Genomic DNA, 24,663 nt, shown 5'->3' with positions numbered 1-24,663 from the left:
ACAACAAACAACAACAAAATAAATAAATAAGTTATTTAATTTTTTTAAGTCAATTATTAATATTTTCCAAGACATTAAAAGGAAACAGATTTGTACTTTAAATTTAATGATCTTTCTTTAAAACATATTGAGAGGATCAAATTTTAATACCTTTTCCCTGTCAATTTTCTGTTCATTATTTATCTATTTCATTATTATTATTATTATTATTATTATTATTATTATTATTATTATTATTATTAAGATTAGGATTTTCACCTTTAACTGAGTGATTGCATAATGTCCTATGGACCTGTTTTTCTTTTCATTATTATTTATTTATCTTAAATTGGTGGCATATTTAATGCTCCATAGTTTATCTGCAGGAACTGTGGTTTCGTTTGACAAATGTATAATGTTATTTAACAAGGCAACATGCCATACAAACATGGATATGGCTCAGTATGATGTGTCATGACCAAAAATAAATAAATAAACATCTGAGTTTAGAACATGCATATTGCGACATCTAGCGAGCACACTTGGTGGTCTTGTGTGAGTGAGTATATCTGCCAGTTTGATTGTCTATCATGTAAAGTTCTTTTAATGAACCATCCTACGCATATAATATTTAAGTATTGTTTTTTGATAAAGAAGCTAAGACACTGGGGCATGACAGTAGCCAATTTGCTAATTTGAACTCAGCTAACGTTCTAGTGAGTGTTTAGCTCACTAGCTAGTACAAATCGACATAAGTTAGTTGAGATACAGTTACACTGGTCTTCATACAGGCCCTCCCAAAATCAAAGGCGGTATAAATAGTTAAAGTTTAAAAACAAAACATTTGTGGCTCTTTAGAATATTTCTTTATTCTTTTGTTGTTCTCCCAATAATGTGAGCTTTTTACAGTGAAGTTCAGCAGCCGCCCTGATGCCACTTTTTTTTCTTTTTTGCGACAACCCCCCTTTTTTTCTGTTCTTTTTATGTGCATTATGCCGACCTTACATCAAACAACTTTTCAAGCAATTTCACTACTGAAGACAAATTTCCTATGTTGGAATAAAATCATGAGAGTTTTCTAGAGTTCTGGCACGCTCCTGCAATCTCGATCGTTTGATTTAAGGTGGTCAAAAAACTCAGTCCAAGCTGTCTTAAGTCAGTCCTTTTCTCATCTTGACGTTCGAATAAAATGAAACAGGTTTAATATTATCTTAAGTTTTTAGCTCTCTCCAGCACCAAACAGGAAGCAGAAAACTAGGTTGTTACTAAGGTAATGGCCAAAAAAAGCTCCTCAAAGAGAGTTATGTGTATTTGCGGACATGTAAAGAATTGTTAATGTCATATTTCTTAAAGGGAGCTTGGTGTTATATTTTCCCTGGTGAGTGCAGGGAGCTTCAGTTGAATTCAAACTGCTAATATGTAAATTTTTGAACATTTTGTCATGACTACAGAAACACTTGGTAACTGCTAAAGTATGATAAGGTTGTCTGAAAATTCTGTTAGTTATTGGTTTGATTAATGATTTACAGTCTAATAATGTTTGTTTGTATTGATTACTGATGGTGGCTGATCAGGCTAATTATCAGCTAATTGTCCTCGGTTTCTAATGGCAGTCTGCAGGAAATGGTTGCCCTTTGTGTGCATGTTTTTAAATTACTTTCCTAATTAAACATGATGTGCTTGACGGTGTTATTAATGACTCCTGATGAAACTTGAAAGCTCAGCATTCTTTTTGCCCTTTAGCTTCCCTTTTTATAAGTCAGACTAACATTTACTCACCCAGAAAAAGCTAATATTCATCTGCATAATATGGCCTCCTCCTTCTGTCAGCTGCTGTGTGTCTGCAGTGTATTTACTGATTTTTCTCACATGATTTGAGGCCAGTTGCAGGGGTTAAATATGTGACTTTCTGCCCTTGTATAATTATCCAGGCTGCTGCTGTTTCTACTGTATCTCATGCAGTTTTCGGGCTTTACAAACAGGTATACCGCAACATCCAGCAGCTGAAAATGCTGTGTCCCGATAGTTAATGGTTGAGGGTGGTTTCTGTGGGCAGCTGTATAAACTGTGTCGCTGTTTTAAAGTTGTAAAAAAAATACCAAGTTTTCCCACATATCCTGGAAAACCTGGAAATTTAAGGCTTTTTTTCCCAAGTACAGGAGAACACGTTTTTGGAATAAGATAGCTTACTTTCAGCTGTCAGATGTCTACACTGGGTTCTGTAATGTTATTAGCAGGTTTTACAAACTGCATGTTTTTTATTGCACAGGTGTGTAACGCTGCAAATGCAGCCTTTTCCAGTGCAAGTGCAACTTGGTTGCATTTTATAAGGCTTCATTTTATTACTGGGAACTTGTGTATTCAATATTGTGTGACTGTTGGTTCCTGCAATGGTGCCATGACGTTATAACGCTGTACCCTATAACAATCATGGCCTTATAGTTCACCAAGAAACATTAATAATTAATAATTACTTACAGTTCAAAACTTGGAGCTTACAGCTTGATTTTTACAGTAAATTCAATATACGGTAAAAATGATTCAGCTGTTAATCCACTGTAAATACTGTACTTTAGAGATAAAGGTTTTACATACAAAATATATTTTCAGTTTACAGAATTTGAATATAAATGTTAAAGATTAAATTACCCAACAGTATATAAAGTGATTAAAAATAACTTTTCTTTAGCCAGCCACAACATAGAACGTTGTATACACGATAAAGCATTTGAAATAATAATCTAGTAATAAAATGTGACACTAACATGGGTCATTCTACTGCCAACTGAGTAATTTTACTTAAAATATTGTAAGTATATTTTACTGCTAATACTTATGTACATTAACCTAAGTAAGATTTTGAACGCAGGACTTTGACTTGTTGTGGAGTAATTGCTGCTACTTTTACTTAAATAAAAGGCTTGAATACTGTATATATATATATATATGTTTCTCATTCCCCCTCCTCCATTCTCTTGTTACATTTAGATTTGTCCAGATCCTGTTGGAAAGTGCTCTTCTATGCCATGTAAGTAATTTGAATTTAATGTTGTGCCGTGGGTGAATGTAGAGTTTCCCCCAGGATATTGAAATCAGATGGACTGTGATGCATCTTATCTCATTATTCATGTGGCTGCAGTGTTTGAGGATTGTCTGAGGGGTCAAGTGGGCCCAGTAGTACTTCTCGAGGGGTTCACTGCTCCATGAAAGGGGACAACAAACAATACTGTGAAAACTGTATACCTATATGTTTAGTATGCTGTGTGATGTAGTGCCACTGCTTGTTTTAGGGCTGAAACTATATTATAATTATATTCATTATTTATTTATCATATTTACAGACCATGTGCTATGCCATTCAGCTGACAGCTGCACGTATTTAGTGGTTTCTGTAACTAGAACCCTCACCACCACAGTTTCATAAAATTCTGTAGGAAACACTATATGACCATTGTCTCCTCTATGTATTTTAGTGAAATGGATTACCTTCATGGCAATTCACAGACAAGGAGGAGGAGTATCTAAGTCAGAGTGCAGCAGCATTTAATGAGCCTTGTTATGGATGTTGTGGAACAGGCAGATCAGGCTGTGGACCAGGCAGTGCAAAATATTGAGGAAGATGTGGAGAACAATGCTGATGAAGATGTAAATCTAGATTTTGACACTGAGAGTGAAGTTGATGACTTGTACATGGCTAGTGACCCTGATGAAGATCCTAGCTGTGATTATGCCAAAGAGCAACCCCATTCTGACGCTAAGAGGAAACTGGTTGAATGGGCAGCTAATTGAAATGTGTCTCATTCTGTGCTGTCAGAACTAGTAGATATACTTTTGGAGCTAAGTCTGGATTTACCTAAGGAGCCAGGAACTCTCCTCAGTACACTGCAATATTCAGCATGTACTGCATAAATGTATAAATATTTATATGTATAATATATAAACACAAAGACAAAATAATCTCAAACTTCAGTGGTACCAATTGTTTTGAACTTGAGTGCAGAGTTGTGATTGTGCAGAACATTGTGCATTCCACTGGAGGAACACATGTAGCGTATGAACTTTTTCGAGATGGGGGCATGTTTTTTCAGCTACCTCATTGATTGACATCTCTGGGAGTCCATTTGCTATCAAAACTGTCTGGTCAGCTTGCTAGTGCTCCAGTAACAGACTTAAAAAAAACACTGCATTTATTGCCTCTTCGAAACACATTAGTGGCTTTGCCTCAGCTACACAGCACATGACTTGATGAACTTTGCAGGATGCCCTTACTCAGTGTGGTGGAGTTTGTGGAGGGCACCAATAGAAGGGGGTACCAAGGGCACCAATAGAAAATTATGCTGGTGGCCACCAGCCTCATTGCTCAATGTAACTAAGGCCGTAAAAGAGGGCACACCACCAATCAGCTAACTGGATACTGTGTAATGTGCGTGTGATGGGAAATTACACCTATGCTTTATATCATCTATGTGCATGTATTTTGCAATTAATGCTGCTTTCATGGTTGTAAACACTAATATAAATCTAGTTCTATTTCAGTATCTGCCTCACTCCTGTTATTAGGTGTCAGTGTATTTTACAGCCACTTTATGCCAGGGTAGAGCTACATCAAGCTGAGTATTCATCAGACCTGACTGACACCGAAGGTGGCTCAAGAAGAAGAAAGTAGGTGTGTGCGGGAATACAGGTTAATAGTAATATCCCCTAGAAATAATATGGAAGCAGTAGGTATGGTGTGCTGTATATGTTTATGTTAACCTCTCTAGAGCAAGTGCAAAACTCCTCCAGAGTTAAGTGAGCAGCCAATCAGAATCAAGTGAGTATGCCGATTCGGAGTACGAACTTCCACTCACTCCCTCAGACCAGCTCCTTGGGCCAGCAGTGAAGAAAATAACCAGCTGGGTCACCAGCCCCACTGTCCAGCGAGTCACCAGCCCCACTGTCCAGCGAGTCACCAGCCCCACTGCTCAAGTCACCAGCCCCATTGCCCAATGAGTCGCCAGCCCCACTGCCCAGAGGGTTGCCAGGCCCACTTGTGAAGACATGTTCTCTAAACTTACAATTGTAGAAGAAGTGAAGTAGACCCAACAGGTTCATGGTAAGATGTTAAATGTCCTGCTGAAGGAGCAAGATGGATCGGTGGTAGAGGTCCCTGAAGGAGTGGTCTTCCCTCTGAAAACCCAAGCTGATGCTGAGGCTCTTGATGAGAAGCTGTAAGTTTACATCTGTTTATTTATTTAGCCACTTTTATCCAAAACATATAGACTATATCGCATATAGACTACAAACTAACATCTGATCATATACAAATATGTATTGCATCACACTAAATTACATAAAGGCTACAACTTCAAATGTTTAGTCGACTTTGAGGCTGAATTGTTGAATCTTTGAAGCTTACTGTCTTTGCAGTCCATGTAAGCCTTTTTTTCCCCCTTTGTCTCTCATCCTTAGGTTGCCATGGTGGCAGATGTAGGGGGCACAAGTGTGGATGATGTAACAAGAAGAATGATGAAATACGTCTTATCAAATAAGCTGGCAATGGAGTACAATATGTTTGGCCGTCACAGGAAAAATATTCTTCAAGCTTACTGATGTTGAAAGCAGACGTTTTCATAACTTTCTCAATTCTGAACCTTTTGTCAATTTTGCTTCAGACAGTTATATTTGACTGTAAACAACCTTCTAAAAGGGTTAGATTAAAAAATGGTTAACTTATTCTTTAATGTCATTTTTGTCATAGATAACTTTGAAAAGATACCTTTTCATCCGGCAATGTTCTTTATTATTGCCTCTGGAAATGACATAGAATGGACTACAGAAATATTTCTTAAATGAGTGTAATCAGACATCCAAGGCATTTGTTTATGAGGGTGTGAATCCTTTACAATAATTGTTTTTTGATGTTATAGTCCAATATATCCTAAATTTCCTGTAGCTGAAATTTGCAATACCATCTATCATATATGTATATATGTATATATATACATATATATATTTTTTTTTCTTTTCTTTTACTTAAAATGGTGTATACAACATCAACGACTTCCCTGAAAAAATATGCAGCATTGTTAATGCTGCTCTCATGCTTGTAAATGCTTATGCAAATGACATAATATGATGAGTCGTTAAATAAAAGTGGAATTTGAAAAGATTTCAGTCGCACCATGTGCTCTAATGCTTTCTGTCATGGTAATATTAGGCTAATTATTTGTGTGGTGTTGTTACTTTTCCTGATGATGGATTATAGAACAATATTTTTAAGTGTAACCATGTGTAAAAAATGCTGTGTGTCATATTAACATAGTAGTATGTGAGTGAGGGAGGCATTTATCATCTTTGAAAATTGTTCAAGGCTTTTTATTGTGGTCAATGGGGTATGTAGCACAGACCAGGGGTGGGCATTCTAACCAAGCAAGTGCACACTTGATATGACTAGTCAACTGTGTGAAAACTGAAATCAGTTGATAGTTGAGTCTGGTTTGCTCCTGCTCTGTTGGAATGAAAACCTATAGCCACACTGGCTCCCTGGGATAGACACCAACATTCTTTTCCTTTGAATTCATTTTTGACCTATTGTGCCATATCTATTTTGCATTAGTATTTACAAAACAAGATGTAGCAGAATTTGGGGTTTTAATTATAACCACATTGTAAATGTGTACATCTTGGTCCCTTGCGAAAGCCATGTGTGTGCAGTATGCATGGGGCCAACACGGAACCCATGGACAAAACCACTTGCAACCCAGATTTCAGCCCATGTAATTCCAATGTAGCACCCACATAAAGCTTGAAGATGGGACCCAGATGGGTCTTGTGTATGTTGCCTGGTTGGGCCCTGCCTAACACCCAGTGTAATTCTGCATGAAACCCATGTGGGGCTGACATGGAACCCTTGGTCAAACCTACCTACAACCCATATTCCAGCCCATGTAGTCCCAATGTAGTACCCACACAGAGCTTACAGATAGGGCCCATATAGGATTTGTGTATGTTGCCCAGTTGGGCCCTACCTAACACCAAGTGTAATCCTTCATTAAATCCATGTGGGTAATTGGCATAGGGCCATTATGGAACCCTTGGACAGTCCCATACAGGGCCCATTTTACAGGCCATTTAGTACCCAGGGTGTATTGTATCTGACAAACATTAACTAAGGTACAAACAGTCCGACACTGATGTTGCTGTGCAACTATTCTGCACAGATTCTGTGCAAATCACAGTTACAATCAGCTAAAACATTCATGTTCAAATGTGGCATTGAGGTGATAATTATGACCTGCAGACTGAAAGAGAGAGAAAAGATTCAGTTGCAGAAAGGGAAGATGGTGAACATGGTGAAAGGGAAGGCCAATTCAGACTCGCATTAAGCAAGGCTGAACTATTCATATCAGTCATGAATTTAACATGGTCAATTTAGATAGAGTACTCATGACTGAATTTCTCATGTGAGTGCACAGGCTGTAGCTGAGGATTTTCTTCCTTATTTTTCTATATTTAAGTGCCATGGGGTTTACAGAGTGTCTCTTTACAGACTCCCCATTTGAAGAGAAGATTCTGTCCCTTTTGCATGCCTTCGCTTGCTTAAAGCACAGGGCCAGCACACTGTATCTCACAGCATAAGGCTATGTCTAATCATGATTGGGTGTCAGAGACACTTAGAAGCCTTGGGCAGAGATACAGCAAAAACAAAGAAGCATGAGAGCTGGCTGTGATCTGAAAAAATTGTCTTGTAGGAAAACATTACAAGGACCGACAACTAACCCTAACCCTATCAAACCAGTTGGAAGCTATGGAAAATATTGTGTTGTAAAAAAATAAAAAAATAAAAAATTTAAAAAAGAATTTTTGATTATTTTAAACTAGAATAATTAAAATGTATATTTCTATGACTCCTGTGCAGTAAAACATCAATATACACAAAAACAGATAGAAAAGCCCTGTTGTACTGCTATCTAGCATTTGAAATTTTCTCTCTTGTCCACTGTGGCTGTTTACAAAAATAGGGCTGCATGGCAGCTGAAACTGTGAGTACTCTTATTCTTTAAATAGAAAGGACATTATATCAGAATTTTAAGAGAGCAGGCACTGGTGTTAGACAACCTGGTCAAGATCTTTTTGAGCTTAGAGTGGGTGTAGCGGTGTACTGTAGTGGTTATGTTAGGCCTCATTTAAGAACATTTTTGTATTCTTATCCTGAACCTCTCTTACTCTAGCCTCTAGGGTAGGCTGTGGCTCAGGAGGTAGAGCATCCACCAATCAGAAGATTGATGGTTCGATCCCCGACTCACCCCACCCACACTCCGTAGAGTTCATGGGCAAGATACTGAACCCCAAATTGCTCCCAATGACTGCACCAGCACCCTGCGTGTGTGCGTGAATGGGTGTGTAAGCAGCAGAAACATTGTAAAGCGCTTTGGATAAAAGTGCTATATAAATGCAGCCATTTACCATTTATCTTTTTTACCTTTTTCTGTGAGTTTTCCTTGTACAAGTTTTCAAAGTCTGATTCAACAAACTCTCTTAACTGGACAAACTTTTTTGTCATGAAATTAGATGCAAAAAAACATATTTCTAAAGCAAAGTGGCCCATGACTGATATGACATGCTGTAACAGTAAATGTGTACACCAAATTTCTTGGCAATCCATTCAATAGTTGTTGAGATATTTCAGCCTGGACCAAAGCAGTGGAGCAACCAACCAACCAACAGGCCAACGCTGGCCATGACACTAGTGTGACTAAGTTCTAATACTGACAAATTGATATTTCAGTCTAAACAGTGTTTTTCCATAAGAGATAATGACAACAAGTTGATGAGCTGGCAGAGGAATTGGTCTGCCACTTGATGCAAATGAGCACACAGTCGGTTAGCTACAAAATCTCTTTGTAATATTCTGTTCTTTGGCCAGGACATTGTGCTGAACATGAACATTTGTCAAATTGGCAAGCTGAATTTTAATTTTTCAACACTCAGCCCCTTGTAATACAGTATTAAATTATTTCTGCTTCAGTTAACAATACACCACAAAGACAAAAAAAAAATAAAATTTCTGACACACCGTAGGACAGAAATCATAACTGCTTTGGCTTTTGTAGCTTTATGGAGAGAATCGTGTTCATCATTCCATAGCACTTTAAAACCAGTTGATTGTGTTACATGAGCTTCATTGTGTTGTCTTTCAGAGATACCACTTATACAAATCATTAAAGCATGTACCATCCAGTTGCATATGAAAGGACTAAATGAGAAGTTGATGATCTGGTGCCACATGATAGAGATGAATATTGAACTGATTGGTTCAATGAGAGATTGTCTACATCACAGTCTGCCAAACTGACAAATGCTCAGCACACAGTGACAACTACAACTGTTATGGGCAGACTTTCTCTCGGGCTGTTCCCTCCAACACAGCATTGTTTTGGAGGATCATTTCTGACAGTTTTGCTTTAGTATGCATTAGGGAGTTTATGGGAGATGAGATATGGCAAAGGCAGTTGAGGAGAAGAGTGCAAAAGTGATTAGGGATGCCATTGCTAATCTGTAACGCCTCAGTTCAAGCTCCATTTTGCAGGCATCTGTGCTGCTGAAGTGTCTTTGGTCAAAACAATGTATTTCTACCAGCAGCAGCACCATTTAGGAGAACACCGACAGTGCTTAACAACACATCCTCATAATGGAACAACCACATAGGTCGATTGCACCTGCTCTCCAGAACAACTCATAGGAGCGTTTCCGGAACGACCCATAGGAGCGTGTTCTAATGTGCTGCCTCTATCAGCAGTAATCGTTAGAAAATAATGATTTATGGTGTGAAAATGTTGTGGTTAAGGTCTGGTTAGGTTTAGGCACAATTAAATTCAGACCATGAACTTGTCTCAGATAACTCCCCAATGCAGCTCACACAAGTCTTAAACATATTAGTACTGTATAATGTGTATTTAGAAAATGGCCAGGTGACTAACTAAATGGAGGGTCAATCACATGTGTCCTTTATGAAAGTGCTCTAAATAATGTCTTGAGATGGTGGACTATATGGGGAAAAAAGAGAAAGGAAATAAGAATAAACCCAGTCAGGATCTTGGCCTCAGCATTGAGATTCTCAGGGTAAACAGCCAATATAATACAGGACTTCATCTCCTCAGCCAAACGTCAGTTTCTCCTCTGAGAGGGACCATGTGCAAGATGGCTGCAGAGCAAAAGCAATATCAAGGGAAGATAATTGTCTTTTTATTTAACAAACTCCTAGCAAAATTTTCAGTTTATGAAATACTCGCTTGGGAGCCAAAAACAAACAAACAATAAGACCATTATGCAAAAACAGCTTGAACATTCTTTCTGTCAGTCGCAGATTTCATTTTTTTAAATCTCCCATGAAGTGGGAATTGAAATTAGTGAAAAAGGTTTGGCTTTTGCAGTGCACAGTCAGATGAAAATGGAGTTACTCATTTAACTGTCAATCTGCCTTTATCATTTTTGTTCCCCTCCCCGCCTGTCTTCATTCATCCATCTCTAATCCCACCATTCATGCTCTATCCATTCATTCATCTATCATCTATCTATCATTTTCTCATATATTTTATTCCCAAGCCTCACATTCTTTTATATTCTACCACTGCTTCTCAATCTTTTCTGTCCACACAGGTATCCATCCTTCTTTACAACCCCAATCATTGAATCTCTCAGGTATGTGTCCATCTACGTATATGCTCTATCTATTTATCCACCTTTCTTCCTATCTAGCCTCTCAGGATCTGCGGCCATTCTCCAAGAACAGCACTGATTTCTTCTTCCCTCCTGCTTTCAGAGTGACTGTGCAGTGAGTGAATGCAGTCCAATCAAAGTGCCTCATCCAGGCTACTTGTGTATTGGCACTCCAAAGGCAACACTTTCCATCATCAGCCTGATTCATAGCTAGGAAATGTCTTCTGCCTACTCACTCAATCTCTTCTTTCATGTTTAAAAAAAATGTGCAAGTAAGTATGTGTTTATGCGCATCTGTGTGCTAGAGGAAGTGCAAGGGAGCGAGAGTGAGATAGATTCATAGCTAATCTACTTGTTTTATGTCATCTCCATTCACAGGCTGAGACTCTCGCTCCATTGTGACTGGATATCACACGCTTACACGTGTGCACACACACACTTAAAGGATATTACTCACAGGTGCTGAATCCCTCGGAGAGTGGAGCCATCGTAAATCAGGCACGATTGAGATGTAAAACCGATGTTCTCCCTCTTTTACAACCCAGAGTCATTGAAATGCAACACGGCTGAGTTTGTATGTTTTTCCAAGAGACTCAGGAAGTGTAAAAGAAGCCTCATGCAGAGAATCAGTAAATCCTTTTTTTTATTTACTCATCATCTATGTGCTGAGGAAGTTTTATTTCAGTTTCAATGATGCATGGCTGACGAGAGATGTTAAACATTGTAAGACTTGTTTAATTTTACGTGAAGGCTAAGCTAATTTAAAATGTGCTGATGTGAGTTCCTTATCTTGCAAAAGCTAAGGTCACACTATGTGCTTTTATGTTCTCTTAAAATTTCACAGACTAGAGTTTTTTTGGTTTTTATTTTATAGATTAAAAAAAATCTCATATAACTTTGCAATATGCACTTTTTTTGGTTCAAAAACCTGCATATAAGGGTTACTGCCCCTCCAATACTCATTCTTTTTCCATCAGTAGTGTTCAAGCTTTTTGTGTTTCTTTCACCATTTTCTTTGAATTTACAGTTAACACAATCCTCCATGATTTTTTTTTTCATTTACCTGATGAATTGTAACCTCATCTTCAAAATTATTTTCCTGTGTGACTGATAAAAACGAATTTTATGGCAAAGCATCAGTGTGTGTGTGAGGGAATGAGCATATGACTGTGAGTGGAGTTAGAAGAGGGAATACCACGTTGGTGAAAACATCCTTACATCTACTCTGAGGCATAGCAGGATACACCAGCACGAGCATGTGTGTTTGTGTTATGTATTCATCAAGTTGTAGTGACCAAAATCTGCACAATCACATTGTAGGGACTCACTTCCCATCTGGGCACAAAAAATTGAGTCCCCATGAGATTAACCATTTATTTTAGGATTAAATTTGGTTTTAGGTTTAAGGATAGAATTATGACTAGACTAAAATTAGGGTAAGCAATGGGTTTAGGCATCTGGTGTTATGATTAAACTCAGCCTCTGGGGAATATTCACAATAGTACATTTGTACACATTTGTGTGTTGACGTGTGTGCTGGGAAAGGTTAATGGTGACAACGTGATCTCTGTATTTGACTACAGTACATGCACACACATATGTGTTTGTTCACATGTCTGTGTGCATGTGTCAAAGCACATGTGTGCTTGCAAATGTGTCCACATGTGCTTATCTGCAGGTGTGTTTGTGTGCACGTAAATCATGGCAGCACAGGAGATATGGATGGTTGCCTTCAGTCTTCAGAGTTCTGGACTTCGGCTCATGCTCACGTTACAAACGTTTGCTCTCTAACCAACCGTCTCAGTCACCCTTTGATAGTTTTAGGGCCTTCCCCTCTTTCCCTCTATCATTCATATTATATGACATGAATTATTAGCTGTGAGAAGATCAACTTAGAGCCTCCTAACATTCCAATTAAGACAAGATGGTGAATAAGAAATACTCTGCTGTCCCTCAGTAACTATCCATGTGCCCTTGAACCACGATACGATGAAAAAAAATTAAATAAAATAAAAACTGAGGTTAATGAATGGACTACTAGACCTTTTTTACTACAGGCATTTTGACATGTCACAGTAGGAAAAGCACAGGTGTTACTAATAACATTAACGATAACTCAACGATGATAAGCCATGACAATGTGACAGTGAGTTAGCATGTATAGAACCAGGACCCTGAAACTGAAGCAGCTAAATGGAATTCAGCTACTTAATACTATTTACACCTGTTCCTTCCCTACTGTGACATGTCAAAATGTTTTCTGTTAAAAAGGCCAGTGATTTACAGTTCTGGATGACAATTTACTTTCTCTTTCCAGATTTCTGCCATTTTAACTATTTTTTAAAACCAACAGGGTTTTAAAATGGATCATCTTGGCTGTTCTGGCTGTCCTGGCTCTATAAGATTGCTACAATCAAGACAGTCAGAGCTTTTGTTTTTTTTTTTTCTCTTGTAGTCTTTTTCTAACTAAGTGCTACAGACCAACTACCAGGAGAGGAGATGATACAAACCCATGTTCCCCTTTATTAGAGGAAAGAGCTGGAGGAGAGAAAACCCAGACTGTGCCAGACAGGAAGACAATAAGATTTTATATATATATATATATATATATATATATATATAAATTTCAACATTTAATTAGAGGATAAACCCCTTGAGATGCACCATCTCACTTTCAAGGAGCTTCTCAATGTTCTTCTTTCGTCCCTCCACTTATATAGTAAAGCTAGAAACTGGGTAACTGAGAGGAGTTTCTCTCACATATTTTAGTCTACTATTTCTAAATATTACTTTTTAAAATTACCCCAGTTGCTCTTTTTTTATCCTATGTCTTCCTTGGAAAATACTTGCTCTGTGATTGAACAGTGCGATATAAATAAAAGTTTGGCTACTTACTTACATCCAGCAACACTAAGAGTGTGTGCATGTAGTGAGCTTTTGTTGTGAATTATTTTTTTCTTCATGGTCATGTAGTGGGCGCATTACTTGCTAATGAGTATATATATTTGTACAGTATGTTGCTTCAAAATTTGTGTGAATGAAGGTAATTCTAAGAATTCCCTTCTGAGAGCAGTCTGGTTCTAAGCAGAGTCACTCTACTGAGACTGCACTCCTGTCAGTAATGGAAACACTGAGATTGGCTAGAACTGCTTGTTGGTCTTCAGCTGTATTGCTGCTAGATTGGTCAGCTGCTGTTGACACGGTTAACCACCAAATTCTCCCCTCCACATTCACTGAGCTTGGCATCTCAGGATCTCCCCTCTGCTGGTTCATGTCTTACCTCTCAGGGAGATCTTTTAGAGTACCTTCTCTTCTCATAACACCAGCTCACTCGATGTAATTATCCGCTTCCATGGTTTCTCATACCATTACTAGTTAACGATATCCAGCTCTTCCTATTGTTCCCACCAGAGGACCTCATAGTTGCGGCACGGATCTCATCATGTCCTGCCGATATCTCGGCATAGATGAACGAACGTCACCACCAGCTTAACCTCTCTCAGACTGAGCTCCTTGTCATCCCAGCCTGTCCCTCTAACCAACCGTCTCAGTCACCCTTTGATAGTTTTAGGGTCTTCCCCTCTTTCCCTCAATATCCACCTCAAATCAGCCCACCTCTGCCCACAAAGTCTCCCCGAAACTTGGGTGTCATGATTGATGACCAACTAACGTTTAAGTTTAACGTGGCCTTGATTGTTCGGTCATGTTGATTTGCCCTTTACAACATCAGGAAGATCAGACCCTAACTGTGCTGGGCACGCAGCACAACTCTTGGTAGAGGCTCTCATTATATCACGCATAGACTGCCCGCATCAAATTCAAAACCTTGACGCCCACTTACAAAACAGCAACTAAAATAGCTCCTGCCTACCTGAACTCCTTCATTCAGGTCTACACTTCCTCCCGCTCACTACGCTCTGCCAATGAAAGGTGCCTGGTACCACCACCACAATAGGGCCCTAAGTCACTAACTGGACTCTTCTCTTCTGTAGTTCCCCAGCGGTGGAACAAGTTACCAAACTCCATTCGATCTGCGGAGTCCCCCTCGATCTTTAAGAAAAAGCTAAAGACCCAGCTCTTTCGCAAACATCTCCACACTTGATGGAAAATTTTAAAAAATAGAAAAATTATTATCCGTTTCTATGGACGCATTGCCTCTATGCCCTGCCTAGAGGCAATGCGTCCTATCGGACTTGAACTTAGCTTCATGGCACTTACTCGCGTTGTTCTCTCCTAACTAGATCCTTGTTTGTGTTGTATTAACTCTCATGTGTATTTTGCTTTGGATAAAAGCATCTGCCACATGAAATTGTACATTGTGACACTGCAAGAAACCAAAACTCCCCCCTCTGTCTCACCACTCCCTTCCCCCCATCCCTTCTCTTTCCTCTCTTTCCTCCTCTCTGCCTCTGTTCTCCCTCTCTTTTGTACTTATGTGTGATCTGTTGCTCCTCAGGGTTAAGTTTTGGGGCAGATTGATGGTGTTCAAGCCTGACTCTGGTCAGCAAGGGCCTGCTTCTTCCCACATTTCTCCCTCTCTTCCTCTGTGCATTCATTCCTACTCCATACCTCATTGCCCTCCTCTCCTCCATCATTCATTGTTCCTTACTGTCCTGCACTCCATCAGTTTCTCCCACTTCATCCTCCTCTTCCCTATGGAGGGACCTTTCTTTTCTTCTTCCTCTTGTCTCTGTGTTCTTTTTTCTCCCTCCCTCTGTCTGTTCTGACATTTTCTCCCCCCCTCCCTTCCTCTGCCTAGACAGATTAATAGTCTTCCTGTCTTATAGAACAACCTACAAAGACCTGTCCCCCCCTTGACAACACTAAACAAAGCCTCTCTCACTCTCTTCACTCTCCCTCACACCCTGTGCATCCTGTGGGCACACTATACTAGACCTCCATACCGTTTCACTCTAATTTCCCAGATATTTCACTTTTTCCACTCTCCTCTCCTCCATCTCCAAAACACATACTTATGGCCAAGTGAAAAATAATATCTAGATAGACACACACTTGAATCTAAAATTGTCAAAATAATGTTGAATTTGCATTTTGTCTGAGAGTACCTGAGGTGTTCTATGTACAGATGTCATGAGTTAAGTAACACTTTATACTACAGCCACAAGTTATTTTAAATTATAAAGAAAATATGCCCACACAATATAATATATTGTGAAATAATACTGACTCTCAAAAAGGAATACTCCAGAGAACTCTTTTTGGAAATACTTCCCTTGCAGTGCTTTTTGAGTTTCCTCGCTCTTATTTTTGCATTTCCACGATACATTTGGGTTATTCTCTGCTTTTACAATACATCCAACTGTACATATCATGTTTTTCAGTGTATGTTTGTTTCTGGTCATGACCAAAGTCACTATCCTCTAGATTTCAGCACTTGCTTATTTTAGAAAGTCCCCTTAATCTGGGAATTTCTTTGGATTTGCGTTCATTAAGCAACATTAATAATTAGAATACTTTACAAATAGTTCAAGTAATTTCAAAGGAGACCTACTATGCTCATTTCCAGCTCTATATTTTTATTCTGGGACTGAACTAGAGTAGCTTTGCATGATTCACAGTTCAAAAAACTAATTTATCTTATACTGGCCCTTTATGCAGCCCCTCAGTTCAGCCTCTGTCTCTAACAGGCAGTCTTAGCTCCTGTCTCTTTAAGGCCCCCGTCTCAATGAGCCCACTCTGTTCTGATTGGCCAGCTTTCCGGAAGCCTGCCAAGGGGCAGCCATGTCAGAGTTGTGTTAAGTTACCACTGATTCAAATCCAACATTTCCTGCTTTTGCTGCTTCATATTAAGAGCTTTTAAATGACTAAATAACAGGATACTTTCATAGTGAAGAATTTACAGGAAATGGAATGTGTTCCTCACCAAATGAGCAGAGCTTTGTTAGCAGCACTAAAAGCCAGGTGGCACAACAACATATGGAGATATTTGGAGCTATTTGTTCAGTGGATTAGTTAGAAATAATGCAGGGAGGAATAGTACGAGCAGGAACAGCCACAGTGATGATGATGTTTGATGAAGAGCTGCCGATGACCAGCACACCTCCAACAGGTAAACAACTTATTTTACTTTGCCGTGCTGTGTAATGGAAAAACACTCACAGTGTGCCAGCTCGACTTGAGTCATGGCTCGGCACGACTACCCCTAAAACAATGAAAAAATGCCATGTTAGTGGAGTGGTGAACTTGCGCACTGTGCATGGAGCTGATGACCATATAAAGGAGTCCGTCATGAACTGACGTCAGCTTGGGCTGAAAGTAGAAGAAAACAAGCATTCAGAGCACTCTGAAGCTGATGCTTTTTGCTAACAGGAATTACTTCTACATACTGTATGTTTTCCTCATTATTTGTGACTTTGGCCATGTTTAATATGAACATCTGATATTGTAACATTATGCAGTATTTATGAAATATGTATGATAAAATAAGGAAAAGCATAATAGGTCCCCTTTAATAATGTCCTCCTTCTTGGTGTTGAATGCAAATTTATTACAACAAAAGTCAAAAGAGAACAAAATAAAAGAAATAAATAAATAAAAATCAACCCACTACTCTTTAAATGTTGCATCTTGTTTGACATTTGAGGCGAAGCTATATTCCCGAGCCCTGCGGTCAAAGTTGTAAAGGTACAGTCACCTTTTGTTTTCAGCATTGACCTATACTGGATAATGGTGTGCTCAAATAGAACACAAGGCAAACTTTAGACGAGGTGCCATCATATATAAAGTCAATGAAAAGACAAGAATGGGCATGAACAGATGCAAATTTGCTCTAGGTGGTGTGAGTTGTGTCAAAGACGTGGTTGTGCAAGTTTAAAATGTTTCAACTAGAGCAAACATTTGTGCTGACCCCTGAGCTTTATGACTCTACTTAATAAGCATACAGAGGCAAAGGGAAAAGAGAAAGAAACTGGAGGGAAATAATAAAGAAGTGGAGTTCTAGTGAGTTCCGAGATCAGTAAGATCTGACGCATGAACACACACAGTTGGTGCATATATTGCTAGCTGGCTACAAATAACCACGTCTGTACAGTTCGTACATAGGTTTTTTGTGGTGAAACAACACAGATAGACTGCTCAGCAGACCTAGCAGTGAAGATCTTGAGGACTCAACAAGTCAGTGACATGTAGCTGCCTGACCATGCCAAGAGATGTTTAATGTCTGAGGCTGAATCCAAATGTCCCCCTGCCAATCTGAGTGCTCTTGGGATTTTGTCATATGTACTGTGACGTGCCTACTGTCATTATGTAAAGCCTGAAAGGATACTGGGCAGCGAAGGAATAAAATGCGCTATGAGACAGAACATAAGACCCCTGGTTTTCATGGAGATTCATTTAAATTCCTGATTCTGTAACTCCTCTGAAAGTAGTTTTCTGAACAGTTCTTATGATATGGAGATATTCAGGGTCTGCTGCTTTATGTAGTATAACAGAGATAGATATGATTGGTATGCACAGGTGTTCCTTTAAAAGAAGTTGCTAAACACTGCTAATTTTATATTCACACTCAGCTGAGGTCACATCATAGGACCGTCACATCTTTGGTGGATAAAGCTGGTCTGCTGGTCTGACTTTGCCAGTTTCCAGGCATATTCTTTGTGTCCGAATGTCAAACCTTACAACATCAATAAATCAAAAATGGAAAACTCTGGTACATACTATTACATTTTATTACTTTTATGGACTTACGGATACTCTGAGCAAAGTCTGGTGAAGACTCTTTTCATGAACAAGTGAATGATTTTTCTCCCACTACAGAGCTTTTCAGTTTTTAACAAAGTAAGGGTTTGTAGGAGTAAAGGGTGGGTGAGTAAATAGTTTGAAAAGTAATAAGAAGATGGTAGCAATGTGAGAGAAAGTTGAGAGAGAGGAGGGGAAGGAGGGAGAGAGGCAGGAATGGGAAAGGATAAAAAATAGCATAAATGAGGAACACCCTGATGGGTTTAATGGTGTTCACTTTAACCTCGGTTCAAATCCTGATCACAGCCTTTCCTGCATGTCATTACTGTCACCATCCTTTCTCTGACCCTCATAGTGTGAGAAAGTGTGGAAATGCCATAAAAAGTATCGTAAATGAAAAGTGGAGGAGGAGAAGAAGAAGGTGACCATATGCAGTACAAAGGGAGGCGGAGGCTGACACCACATGTTGAGAGGAGCCAAAGTGATAAAGGAAAATAGGAAGGAATGGGTGGAGGAGGGGAGAGGGAGAAGAGGAGGGTTGTGTTTGGGTCAAGTCTGTCTCCTGTCCCCACAGGCTTACGTGACTTACCAGCAGTGCAAGTTCAGTGAAGTTCAAGGTTGGATTGACTTGTATTTTGGAAAGTCAAACTCAGCTAACTCAGTCAAATGGTGCTCTTTGGAAGCACATGGGTTTACTCAAACAAACAACAACAAATAACCTATAATCATTGTTATCATTACATATCATAACAAGAATCAGTATACAATTCTACCATACAATGCTATGTACCTTTTTTAAACCAAGTTTCTTAAGAATAACTTATCATTGTTTTGCATTTATAAATGTTTCAGCTCTATATGTAGGTTATATTACATACATATACATATATAGACTTGCATTCATAATGAGACAGGTCATTTCCTGAATACAGAAGCCTACTTATACCTTTACTATAGTGAAACCATTATTGTTTGTTCTGATGAACAAAAGAAAAGATTCTATTATTTAGGAAAGTTTCTGTGCAAAATGGTGTAAGTGTTGAGTAAATATGATTAATTAGACTGGAGCTCAGTGTTGGCGATACATGTAAAGGTCAGCATTTATACTTATACAGTGAGAATATGAAATTCATTACATCCTGTAGGGGGAAACTACCAACATTGTTTATTCAGATTCCCTGAGATGCATTCCCAATAAATATTTGTGTGCAGACATTCAATATTAATAGCTGCTGTAGGCAACTTGTTCTTTTGTTTTGAGTAACATTTAAACATTTGTGTGTGTGTGTGTGTGTGTGTGTATAATAACAGCTGAATACTGTAATAAAGCTGATTACTGTGTTTATTTCTAATATGCAATAAGTGTTAAGCTTAAATACATGTCAACAACTTTCTAGTGTGTCTAATAAGATAGTAGAGACTGCATGCTTATCAATTAATATGCCAAAGTCATGTGTTATTCATAAATCAATTTGTGTGTGTGTGTGTGTGTGTGTGTGTGTGTGTGTGTGTGTGTGTGTGTGTGTGTGTGTGTGTGTGAGCACGTTTCTACATGTGTATGAACAGCTGTGAACTGGTCATTGTGTTGACACAAAATACCAGAATCCAAAACAAAAGGCAAAATGATGTTGGCATAATTTCATATTCAGATTCACATTTTTATAATTAGCAGGCTGCCTGTGACAACAAAGATTAACAATAGCAGTTAATTTACTTGGCAGACACTCTGAGCCAGGGCAGCCTCATTGCATTCAAGTATTGGGTATGGTCACTGTGAAGGTAGCACAACAACAAAAACAATATCAATCACACCATAGTTAAGATTGCTGCCCGGTGGCTCTGTGGGGCACATTTCCAGCTTGACTAAACAAAATTCAACTCAGAAAAATGTCGTTTCTCTGTCTCTTCACACCCTCCACCTCCCAAAATGCTATTTCTCACCACTGATTACACACACAGATATCTATGCAGCAGAGTGTCATAGTGAGTAGGAGTAAGTGACTGTCCTGCTTAAGTGTCCTCGTGCCAGATGCTGAATTTCTGCCTGCTCCAGGATTACTGCTTTATAGAGGATCTTGACCTCTGTGAAGGAGGCCAATGGCCAAGTTTCCTAAAGACCCACAAAGAAGTTTATCCAGTTTCTTCCAAAGCCCAGAACTGTCCCATAGAGCACATACTGTAATGTCTGCCTTCGTCTATGCAAAAACTACTGAATCTTGATGAGTCTGCTCAACTCATATTTATTTTAGTATGTTATTTTTCTATCTGCAACTCTTGCTGAGTTTGTGTCAGAGGACTGATTGTCATTCTCAGCATGCTGAGAATCTTGGCAAACTTTAACAAACAACAACCGATGTACCAAAATCAACAAATATACCTCCCAAAGCATCCAAAACCAGCAATGTTCAATGCTACCTAGCAAGCAAGTTGACTTCTGCTAAACTAATATCGATGTTTACAGTTCAAAAAAGTCCTTATACTCATACTGACCCTTTACACAGTCCCTTAGTTCAGCCTCTGTCTGAAACAGGCCATTTTTAAAGCCCCCCTCCTGAGGAACCCACTCTGTTCTGATTGGCCAGCTTCTGGAACCTATGTCTTGGCAGGCTTCCAGTTGGCTCAGGAGTCTACGTAAACAAACCATGAAACAAACTATAGTTTATCTTCATCATTTTATCATTCTTTACTTGAAATATCAACTTCTCAAATACATCCGTATATGTTTGAGCTGGACACCGATCCAGAATATGAGAATAGAAAATGCAAATCACACATGAAGAAAGCTTAGCAACAACTTTAACAACAAAGGCTATGGAATGGAGGATGATCTGACGTCAGCTGGTCGGCAAGGTAGAAAAAAATGTCGCAAACGAAGCATTCAGGGCAGGTTGAAGCCTGGGCTTTTGACTTGCAGGGAGCTTTTCTGCATATGTTAACCTCAAGGTTTGGAAGTTTGACCATGTTTGACATAGATATCAGACATCATAACATAACAATATGTAAATAACAGAAAACCACAGAAAGCATAATTAGCCCCCCTTAAAAACATCTGGGCCCAATGATGACATGCAGTCCTGCCCTCACTGAGAAATCACAGGCTTCATACTCAACAACTCTGAATATAATCCATGTGACTCTTAGAAATATTATATTCTTTGCTGGATTGCCAGCTAACATACAACTTGTAAGCATGATGTTTTTGGAGCTCTTGAAAGATCTTTCTTTCTCTTTTTGTGAAAGCTGACTGTTTCTCCAGCTGTCTTTGGCTCATTAGGCTAGGCTAAACACATCTGTAATGTCTCTCAACTGAACACACAGCAAGAAATATCCTTGCTTGCAAACAGCAAGCAAGAATATTTCCCTAAATGTGACAGTATTCCGTTAAAGAGAGAGTCAAGTTATTGCATCACACGCAAACAGTACATACACATACTGCTGTGTGCGCACAGTGTTTATCTGCATGCAAAGACTAGTTTACCAACCAGCCACATGCTTCTTTTTTAGGATGTCCTCTTCAGTTCTTAGTTCAATAGATTAAGAACATAACAGCTCGTGGTAGGTTTGCAGCAGTCATGCAGAATCAATGCAGGGATGATCTCAACAATGTTTACCAGTGTAAAGTAATACCAGGAAGTGTGTGAGGGCCTCTGTGGAACAGTTTGAAATTTTACAGGTGTTAATTTTTTGCATTTAGTATGGATTTATTGTATTGTTGATTATCCAAACATAAAATAGCCTTGGCAGTACAGCTGCTGTACCCATCTGCTTCAGCAGGCCTCATTCACTCACACACATACACACACACATACACACACACACATACAGATATTCAGTACAGTACATGATTCCACATTATTGCGCTCAATGTTCTGGACACTTTGGACAACGACTGAGCACAAATGAGTCTTGCATGTTTCATATCTACCTTTCTGTCTTGCAGATACACACAGAAAAGAAAAGAAAAAGATTTCGTCACCTTGAACTCAGATCATCTGTTGGGGCTTGTGAGAGTCTCATAGAACTGAAAGCGTGTGTGTGCACTTGGCTAATTTGTGTGAGTTTTGTGGTCAAAGAGGTTCAGCCCGGTAAAGAGTCGACACAGCGGATCAAAGACCGATCATGCGGTAACACACACACGCAAGAAAAATCACGTTTTCTACAATGCGCTGTAAGTACATACTCGCACACACACAAACTCTGATTTACAAACTCTCACACTTCATTAAAAAAGTATCTAAATGTCAGCCCCAAGGCCATACACACACAAACACATTTAAGAAGCACACACGGTGAATAATACACAAGCCCTCTTCAATATTCAACATCAAGCTCCACTGAGCATGAGAGATTTTGGCTGGCTCTGCAAAGCTACCTATACATCACATAGTCAATTAAATTTAACCCCAAGTATCAATTAGAATTTTTTCCTCACTTTGAGTAACTTCTCTTTGTGCATTACTGGCATGAAAACAAAATAACTTGATGATTAATTACCAGGTTATAGGCAGATGAAGTGTGTGACGTCGGCTACAGCGAATCCTGAAAACACGTTGCATTCTTTTTTTTTTTAATCCTCTCGCTTTATTCGCCCTCAACACTTGTTTCTCCATCTCTATCTTTTCCCCCACATCTGTCTTTTTTTCTCTACACACTTGATCCTTTTCTTTCGCTTCCTATCTTTCCCCTCACCCCCCTGTTTCTCTCACCATACGTATCGATCCATCGTGCAACCCCTTTCTCTAACTCTCACTCTCTCCTGATCCAATCTCAGTACTGCCAGCGCAATGATAGCTTTGTTCATAACATGATTGGGGAGTCAGGAGGGGGTACTGTGTCTGTATGTCTGTGTGTGGAAGTGCGAGTACAGACCTGACATGTATTTTGGTGTAATTAGGTAAGCCCCAGAGCCTCTGATTTTTTAATATGACCTGCATGTTATACTTGCCTCTTACTTTACCCTTTTCTTCACTTCTGCTGTGTCTCTGTATCCTACATCTTTCTATTACTTTCTATGTTTCTCTACTTTTATCTTCAACTTTTGTCTTTTTCAGCTTTCTTAACTTCTTTTCCACTTCTTATTTCCTCTCTTTCTGTCTCAGGGCAACTTTTTTTCCCCTCTCATGTCTGTTTCTCCACTGAGAGCTTTGTCTGTCTTTCCCTTTTGTCTCTATTTCACGTCGCTCTATTTGGGACAAATAAAAACACATTATCACCAAAGCAAAGATGTCTCTCTCTCTCTCTCTTTCTCTACCTCCCTCTCTTTCTCAACAACTGACTTTCACATTCAATTTTCAATTATGCTTTACAGTAATTGCTGGTAGTCATTGTTGCAAAGACAATTAAACAATGAACAATCCCGAGACTATTATTTTTTAACCTTTATATAACAAGGACAGACTCATTGAACCATGACTCTGAACAGGATAAGCGGCTGGATGGATGTGTGGAGAGTTACAAGTGCTGTTTCTCATTTCCATATTACATGCTAATATTAAGTACTTTATATACAAGCTTAATTTGACAACCATTTTGGCAGTTAGTATACAAAAATGTTACCATTTTTTTACTAATTGGAAATGGCAACAACATTGGTATACACTGAGAGGCATCAATCAAACTGCAACTTTGAAATGGTTCAAATTTAAAATTTGGAAACATACTGTAACATTGAAAACACTGTTTTTTTTATGTACTACTTTTTTAATCTTTAAAGCTATTTGTTTTGTTTTCCAAGATGTTCTTGGAGTTGTAAAACCACCATCTGTATTTACATTTTTTTGATCTGTTAAATGGGTCCTGCAGTGTCTGCTGTGCATTGCATTGTGGGATGAAAGTAACCATCAACATTCAAAAATTAGGTAGGCATAGTGACTAAGTGAACATATGTTGTTATGCTCAATTTTGAGTATAATCATCACTTCTTCAATGTAAATGTAGTATGTTGTCTGTAGTTGGAACACAGCTAGTCTTTTTTTCATGAACCTAGTTGAAAGACAGTTGTAGAGCACCGCATTACATTATAATGAAATATGACAAGATACAATTGAATAAGTCGCATGAGATCTGAGAGTGTAAGTCAAATGAATTCACAATTCTCTTCCCCTCTCAGCCCTGTGGCTGTGTTATGAATTTAATCACCTCTCACATGACTAGCCACAGTTTTTAATTCCTTAATTTAAATTTTTAATTTGAACATTTCAGCTCTCACACACAAACCACACACAGACGGACTTGAACAAATCAAACTGCTTCCTCGCTGCCTGTGTCTCTTTCAACCATAAAGAG

At 38.9% G+C, this 24,663-nt stretch overlaps 1 long non-coding RNA gene across 1 annotated transcript; it reads left to right on the top strand.

Annotated features, from left to right (window-relative positions):
* The first annotated feature begins 395 nt into the window (after window positions 1-395).
* On the top strand, window positions 396-5,903 carry LOC121885252. The gene is made up of 4 exons (XR_006092516.1): window positions 396-538; window positions 2,968-3,007; window positions 4,540-5,189; window positions 5,431-5,903. It is a non-coding gene; the product is annotated as an uncharacterized LOC121885252 (long non-coding RNA).
* The last annotated feature ends 18,760 nt before the right edge of the window (window positions 5,904-24,663 follow it).

The sequence above is a fragment of the Thunnus maccoyii genome, chromosome 19 (genome assembly GCF_910596095.1).
Source record: "Thunnus maccoyii chromosome 19, fThuMac1.1, whole genome shotgun sequence".
In the NCBI taxonomy this organism is placed as follows: domain Eukaryota; kingdom Metazoa; phylum Chordata; class Actinopteri; order Scombriformes; family Scombridae; genus Thunnus; species Thunnus maccoyii.
This window is presented reverse-complemented; position numbering and strand designations above follow the sequence as displayed.